This window comes from Eschrichtius robustus, chromosome 8 (genome assembly GCF_028021215.1).
Source record: "Eschrichtius robustus isolate mEscRob2 chromosome 8, mEscRob2.pri, whole genome shotgun sequence".
Classification (NCBI taxonomy): Eukaryota; Metazoa; Chordata; class Mammalia; order Artiodactyla; family Eschrichtiidae; genus Eschrichtius; species Eschrichtius robustus.
In genome coordinates this window covers 54,096,938-54,103,731 of record NC_090831.1, presented here as the reverse complement: position 1 = coordinate 54,103,731, position 6,794 = coordinate 54,096,938, and the positions used below count along the sequence as shown (strand labels likewise).

At 41.0% G+C, this 6,794-nt stretch overlaps 1 pseudogene; it reads left to right on the top strand.

Annotated features, from left to right (window-relative positions):
* The first annotated feature begins 5,486 nt into the window (after window positions 1–5,486).
* On the top strand, window positions 5,487–6,120 carry LOC137768435 (small ribosomal subunit protein eS4, X isoform-like; annotated as a pseudogene).
* Window positions 6,121–6,794: the final 674 nt, after the last annotated feature.

Sequence of the window (6,794 nt, the reverse complement as noted above, 5' to 3'; positions counted from 1 at the left end):
GGGATCTAGTTCCCTGACCAGGGATCAAACCCGGGCCCCCTGCATTGGGAGCGTAGAGTCTTAACCACTGGACCACCAGGGAAGTCCCAGAGATCATGTGTTTTTGAGCTTTGACTCTGTGGTGCCTGATACTATGCTTGGCACATTAAAGATGTTCTACAAATGTGTTGGACGATCATGAACGTAATTGCCTGTAGTCTAACCTTTTAAAAAGCATAGGACTTTCCTGGTGGTACAGTTGTTAAGAATCCGCCTGCCAATGCAGGGGACACGGGTTCCAGCCCTGTTCGGGGAAGATCCCACATGCCGTGGCAACTAAGCCAGTGCGCCACAACTACTGAGTCTGAACTCTAGAGCCGCGAGCCACAACTACTGAAGCCCGCGTGCCTAGAGCCCGTGCTATGCAACAAGAGAAGCCACCTCAGTGAGAAGCCTGTGCACCGCAACGAAGAGTAGCCCCCGCTCACTGCAACTAGAGAAAGCCCGCGTGCAGCAACAAAGACCCAACATAGACAAAAATAAATAAATCAATATATTTAAAAAGCATGGAATCTGATAATATTGTAACAGTGATTTACATTTTTTTAAAAATGATAAAATACTCTAAAATGATGGCTCTTCATGTTTGTGATTGAGAAATCTCTTATAAAGTCTAAAAATAAAAGTAAGTCCCACGTTCCAGAAAAATCACACACAATTTTACACACCATTTCACAAAGGGCTTAAATCCCATCTCTCAGCTCCAGGTTAAGAACCCCAGATCAGGAGGGAGCAATATGTTTTGAGACATTTCAAAATGCATGTGGACAAATTAAAACAACAATGAGATATCATTCTATACCTATTAGAAACGCTAAAATCCAGGGCTTCCCTGGTGGCGCAGTGGTTGAGAGTCTGCCTGCCAATGCAGGGAACACGGGTTCGGGCCCTGGTCTGGGAAGATCCCACATGACGCGGAGCAACTAGGCCCGTGAGCCACAACTACTGAGCCTGCGCGTCTGGAGCCTGTGCTCCGCAACAAGAGAGGCCGCGATAATGAGAGGCCCGCGCACCGCGATGAAGAGTAGCCTCCGCTTGCCACTAGAGAAAGCCCTCGCACAAAAACGAAGACCCAACACAACCATAAATAAATAAATAAAGTGGTTAAGATGAAAAATTAAAAAAAAAAAAAAGAAACGCTAAAATCCAAAACATTGGCAACACCAAATGCTAACAAATATGTGAAGCAACAGGAATTCTCATTCATTGTTGGTAGGAATGTAAAATGTTACAGTCACTTTGGAGGACAGTTTTGCAGTTCCTCATAAAACTAAACATACCTTCATGTATGAACAAGCACTCATGCTCCTTGGTATTTACCCAACTGGGGTAAAAACTTATGTTCACACAAAAATCTGCATGTAAATTTTTATAACAAATTGACTCATAACTACCAAAAGCAACAAAGATGTCCTTTAGTAAGTGAATGGATAAACAAATTGTTGTAATCCATGCAATGAAATATTATTTAGCAATAAAAATAAACTGTTAAGTCACGCAAAGACTTGGATGAAACTTAAGGAGGAAGAAATTTTCCTCTACTCTTCTAGGTTCTTCTGGCTGGTCTAAGAATTAAATTGACATGAGAGAGATTAATAGGAGAGAATCATACAAAAGTTTAATAACATGTGTACATGGGAGAGACCCAGGAAAACTGAGTAACCCACCAAAATGGCTGAAACCCTCACCTTAAATGCCCTCTTCAGCTAAAGACAAAAGAGGGTGTTTCACGTAGTAGTTTGGGACTTCAAAGCAGAGGAAGGCAATTCACATGAAGTTGGAAAAGCAAATGTTTGGTAAACAAATGTTTTCTGGGCCACTCAAAGGCAATGGGACACAGAGCGGACTCTGATCTCCAGGCCCTGCCAAGTTTCCCCCACCACACCTGGCCCGTGTTCTTTCCATATATCCCTGCTGACAGCTCTGTTCCGGGAACAGGGCCTTTAAATGCTTTAGGCAGCTAAGAGAGGGGTCAAAGTTTCTTCCTGAGTCTTTCGGGCCTTGATTATTTTCCGTTCAAAATAAACCACAAGCCAAAGAGACATTTTGGGAGGGCCAATTTTGCTCTCCTACAAATGCATATTGCTAAGTGAAAGAAACCAGTGTGAAGAGGCTACGTACTGTACAATGCCAACTATATGACAGTCTGGAAAAGATAAAACTATGGAGATAGAAAAAGTTCAGTGGTTGCCAGGGGTCAGGGGGAGGAAGGGAATAAATAGATGAACAGGGATCTTTGGGACAGTGAAACTATTCTGTATGATACTGTAATGGTGGATACGACATACATGATACGTTTGTTTAAACCCAGAGAATGGACAACACAGAGAGTGAACCCTATTGTAAACTAAGTACTTTAGTCAGTAATAATGGATCAGTATAGGCTCAGTTGCAACAAGTGTACTACACTAATGCGAGATGTTAACAATAGGAGAAACTCTGGGGCGGGGAGGAGGCAGCGGAGGAAGTGTGTAGGAACTCTGTACTTCCTAATCAATTTTTCTATAAACCTAAAATTACTCTAAAAAAGAGTCTATTCATTTAAAAAATGAAAAGAAATAAACTTCTATCATATTGATATATTATAGGATCTATTTGTTATGGTAAAAAAAAATGCATATGGTCTTATAAGGAATGAATTGAACAGGTTTACCTTCTAATGTTATTCTCTGCTACAATTTTAAATGACACATAATCTATGCCAGAAGTTTATTTTATAAGGGCTCATGTAATCAAGTCTCTCTAACAGAAGGCTACTTTGCTATTATAAACCCTACAGAGAAAAAGACTTTTTACTTAATTCTTGGGTTGATGAAATTAAACACTTCATTTGGTGTGCTTTTCACTTTGATGTCCCTTAGGACTGAGAATTGCCTTTCTCAGAAAGCACTATAAATCAACTGTGAATGGCTGGTGTGATAGAGGGAAGAAGGACAAGTTTATTATAGCTTCTGCCGAGAGCTCTAGGCACATCTAGCTAGCGGCTGCCAAGAAATGCTTATTGGTGTGGTAGGGAGTTCTACTCCCTGGATCCTTGTGAAAAACTGAAAATTGCTTTTGGCCTGTCAGTTGCATTGTAAAAAGTCTTCGGCTTAAAAATTGATTACCATTTTATCTCAGAAAGCAGAATGGCAGTCCAGCAAATCATGATTCCCATAAGTCCTCATCTGAACCCCTGGTGCTTACCAAAGTGGAAATATTTTTAGCCCATCTCCATAAAGTTTAAAGGTAGGTGGACATTTGGGCCATAGCTTGAGCAATTTCAGGACAGCAGTTTGTCTTCTGGCCTGAGTTATTTGGAGTTTGGGTCTCTCATAATAAAAAATTTTACAAAATAACAACCTCACCACGGGGCAGACTTAACCTTAGGTAACAGAAAAAAAATAAATAATTGTAAGATAAAATTATAGCTATAACTGTTCATATTATTCAGGTTAAAAGATATTTTGGTGTGACTAAATGTGCTTGGCTTGTGTCCAGGGAAAAGACCCTGCCCCAGATGAAGAGATAAAACCAAAGGAAGTGAATCTCTACAGCCCCACTGGAGTCCTACCTTGCTCTTAGCTTGCTTGGGGTGTAAACTGGTGCATATACTGAAGTCTAGTCCACTGGGGCCAATGGAAGCTTTTTGATGGAAAGCAGACCACGTGAGACGGGAGGAGCCTTAGAGAGTCTCCCACTCTAACATCTCTACCCACCCAGACTCTTGTTAGAAATGCATGTATCTAATTTTGTAAGTTGCAGTTCTTTCTGGTCACTCACTGTAAACTGCAGTTATACCGGTCACTAACACCCTTGAGTGAATTCATTTGTCAGATTTCACTCTTATGTAGCATCTGGCCCAAAACAGGGCTCTAAAGAAACCATATACTCTAAAAAAAATCTATTTAAGATAGGGAGGAGGAATGATTTTGGAAGAAGAAAGTATTGGGACACTCGGGGGACTGCCCAAAACTGTAGCAGTAGCAGCAGCACTTCTGCTTAAAGGTATTTATTACAAGCAGCAACAGCAACTAGGCACATATGTTTGCCTCCTACTCAGTATCCAGATTCCTTTGCTGAGAAATTCAGAGGATGAAATACCTAGTGGATAACTGTTATCACCTTTACTAACATTTCCCCCTCCGTTCAGTACTAAATGTTTCACTTGTGAAAATCCTTTGGCCAGACATTAATTTGAGATAATATACTGAGGCCTACTTATCTTTAAGGTAGAGGAATCTGAGCTGCTTTACTCAAAGCAGCATCAACCTGATTTTAATAAGCATTAATAATCAGCATTAACCTGATTGTTATCAATCAGACCTATCAAAATAGGAAGAAATGATTGTAGGGGAAGGGGTAATGCTGTAGTGCTAAAACAGGTCCTATTCTTAAAACCTGTTTATTAACACAAGTCATACATTAGGTACACAGAGTCTAACATTTTGGTCCAGGTCACATGGTTGCTAAGTAGCTGAGTCAGGATTTAAACCCAAGCTCATCTGACTCACATTATTTCCCCCATTATTTCAACATCCTATCAATGACATAAAATCTCAGCCATGGTCTTAAGTGCTTTATGTCCATTAACTCATTTAATCTTCCCTGTAGTTCTATGGAGTAGGACTATTATTATCTCTATTTACACATGAAGACCCGGACACAGTGACAGCAGAAATAATCTGTCCCAGGCTAGGCAGCTAGAAAATGGTAAAGCTTGGATTTGACCCCAGATAGCCTTGACAATACAATAATGTTTCTCTAAAACTCTAACTTGAGATTTGTCTTCTTACAAATGAATTTTGAAATCCTCCCCGATGGTGATCAGTTTCAGCCTTTAGAAGACATCTCTCTTCCCACTCCCTTTGCACACCCTTGTTCTTCATCTGTAGCAGGTGAGGTCATGAGCTCAGTGACAGCAGCACACCACAGACATTCAGCAGGCTTGCTCTGAATCAGTGGACAGGATTCAAAGCTTAACTCCCAGCTGTGTAAAATTGGACAAGTCCCATAACCTCCCCCTTAGTTCTCTTGTGTATAGAATGGGGATATTCAACCCTATCTCATGTCATTGTTATGAGGATTAAAAAGGTATGTGTGGGGACTTCCCGGGTGGCGCAGTGGGTAAAAATCCCCCTGCCAATGCGGGGGACACGGGTTCAAGCCCTGGTTGGGGAAGATCCCACGTGCCACGGAGCAGCTAAGCCCATGCACCACACCTACTGAGCCTGCGTGCCACAACTAGTGAAGCCCGCGCCCCTAGAGCCTGTGCTCCGCAACAAGAGAGGCCACCACAGTGAGAAGCCCGAGCACCGCAATGAGGAGTAGCCCCCGCTTGCCGCAACTAGAGAAAGCCTGCACCCAGCAACGAAGACCCAACACAGCCAAAAATAAAATATAAAATAAATAAATAAATTTATTTTTTTTTAAATGTATGTGTGGCTCTTTTCATGCCTAGTGCAGCCATGGCTCATGGTCCCAAGAAGCAGCTGAAGCACGTAGCAGCTCCAGAGCATTGAATGCTGGATAAACTGACTGGTGTGTTTGTTCCTCGTCCATCTAGAGGACCCCACAGGCTGAGGGGATGTCTCCCCCTCATCATTTTCCTAAGGAACAGACTTAAGTATGCCCTAACAGGAGATGAAGTAAAGAAGATCTGCATGCAGCGTTTCATTTAGATTGATGGCGATATCCACACTGATATAACCTACTCTGCTGGTTTTATATATGTCATCAGCATTGACAAGACTGGAGAGAATTTTCGTCTCACCTATGAAACCAAGGGTCGCTTTGCTGTTCATCGTATTACACCAGAGGAGGCCAAGTATAAGTTGTGCAAAGTGAGAAAGATCTTTGTGGGAACAAAAGGAATCCCTCATCTGGTGACCCACTATGCTCACACCATCCGCTACCCTGATCCCCTCATCAAGATGAATGACACTATTCAAATTGATTTGGAGACTGGCAATATTACTGACTTCATCAAATCTGACACTGGGCAACAAACCATGGATCTCTCTTCCCCGTGGAAAGTGTATCCGCCTTACCATTGCTGAGGAGAGAGGCAAGAGACTGGCGGCCAAACAGAGCAGTGGATAAAATGATCTCTAAGTGACATGACTTGTACTTAAAGATAACACTACATTAAAAAAAAAAAACTGTATGTGTGTATGCACCCCAGTGTTCACAGCAGCACTGTTTATAATAGCCAAGACATGGAAGCAACCTAAGTAAATATCCATCAATAGATGAATGTATAAAGAAGATGTGGTACATATATACAATGGAATACTACTCAGCCATAAGAAAGAATGAAATGACGCCATTTGCAGCAACACAGATGGACCTAGAAAATATCATAATACTAAGTGAAGTTATTCAGACAGAGAAGACAAATACCATATGATGTCACTTATATGTGGAATCTAAAAAATAATACAAATGAATTTATTTACAAAACAGAAACAGACTCACAGACATAGAAAACAAACTTATGGTTACCAAGGGGGAAAGGGCAGGGGGGAGGAGTACGGGATTAACAGAAACACACACCACTATATATAAAACAGATAAGCAACAAGGATTTACTGAATAGCACAGAGAACTATATTCAATATCTTATAATAATCTAAATGGAAAATAATCTGAAAAAAATATATGTATAACTAAATCACTTTGCTGTACATCTGAAACTAACACAGTATTGTAAATCAACTCTACTTCAATTAAAAAAAAGAAAAGAAAAAAATAAATGTGTGTATAAATAGTCTCAG